Consider the following 1,603-nt stretch of genomic DNA (forward strand, 5'->3'; position numbering starts at 1 on the left):
CCATATTTCAGCTATTTTTGGGATTAAAATGTTAGCACTTATCTTTTGATTGCAATAGTTTTCTTATAAACTACCCTTAAATCTAGTTGTTATATATATATATATATATATATATATATATATATATATATATTGTACATTTACTAATGTTTTTGTTTAAATATAAAAGATTCATCCATGATTTTGTAGGTTTTGATGGTTGTTTGTTAGATCCAGAAACAAAGTCAAAAGAAAGGGCAAAATGGTCATTTTTCAAGATTTCAAACATCCATTCGCCTAGAGAAGCATATCGACATCGCTCTGGTGAAGAAGTTCTATGCTAATATCTATGATCCAGAGGATGGCACGCCAAAGCAGTGTCGGGTACAGGGGAAGGTCATTTGATTCGACGCACATATGTTGAATGACTTCCTGGAGACCTCGTCGTCATTCCATAAGGGGAGAAGTACCCTACTTACTCCCAGTACCTCCACACCTGCCCTGAGAACTAGGCCATCATGGCCAAGATCTGCACACCGGGCGGATAGTTCATTCTGAACGCAGATGGGGCTCCGTGGAAGATTCTAACTTAGAGCGTCTTCAGCTACTTCAACCTCGCTCCAATCTTGCACACCTTCGACCTCAATGTCAACCGGGCTCAACTCATCTACGGGCTGGTAATGTAGATGGAGATGGACCTGGGCAACATCATTTCCATTTAGATTACATAGATCGCCTAGTCCAACATATCTCGACTCTGTTTCCCTGCCCTGATCATGGCTCTTTGCGACGCACAGGGGGTCCCTTCAAACACCCTGACCTTTGAGTCGCTAAGCCCCGTCATTAACTTGGCCTACATAGAAGAAATGCTTGAATCCAACAAATCCTTCTATCATTTTCCCAGGGTTCGAGCCGCTCCAGACGCTCCACAGGTCCCTCCACCAACGGTCCCTCCTCCGGCAATCCCCCCTCTAGCCATCGTCCCTCTTCTTGCTACCAGCCAGTCTCCACTCCCTCTTTCTTCTAAGCCTGAGCAGCTCATACGGATGATGCAGAGCCTCCACCATAGTCAACACTTAGTCATTCAGAGCCTCCATAAACTCTTCATCTAGCTCTTTTTCTCTAGCCCCCATTGATGACACTAGAGGACTTCCTTCAGCAGGTTGCCTAGCTAGGAGTCCAGCTCTCTTCTGATGGGGGGGGGTGACACCTTTGACACTAGAGATGTTGCAGATGTCGAGGTAGACACAGATTACGTTGTAGACGTCACAGTTGCTCAGAGAGCTTGAGATCCATGGCCCACACAAGACTAAGGCCTATTTTGACTTTGACCAGGATTTTTATTTTCTTTTCTTTATTTTTCTTTACTTCTATTTTATTTTCTTTTAATTTCATTGTACTTTCTTGCATCAATGACAGTTTATTTTCAACAGTTTAATTCGAGTAGTTTAAATTCAGTCATTTAATAAGTTAGTGATGCATGATAGAGATGTAGGTATTCATTGATTGGTTAGGACATGTTCTGGATGAATCAATTACATGACTGAGGCGAACTGTGTATTGATGGATGTTATTGTGAAAATTATAATTCTTGTGTGAGCAGGTGTCATTGTGAGTGATGAAG

Source organism: Glycine soja, chromosome 13 (assembly GCF_004193775.1).
Source record: "Glycine soja cultivar W05 chromosome 13, ASM419377v2, whole genome shotgun sequence".
In the NCBI taxonomy this organism is placed as follows: Eukaryota; Viridiplantae; Streptophyta; class Magnoliopsida; order Fabales; family Fabaceae; genus Glycine; species Glycine soja.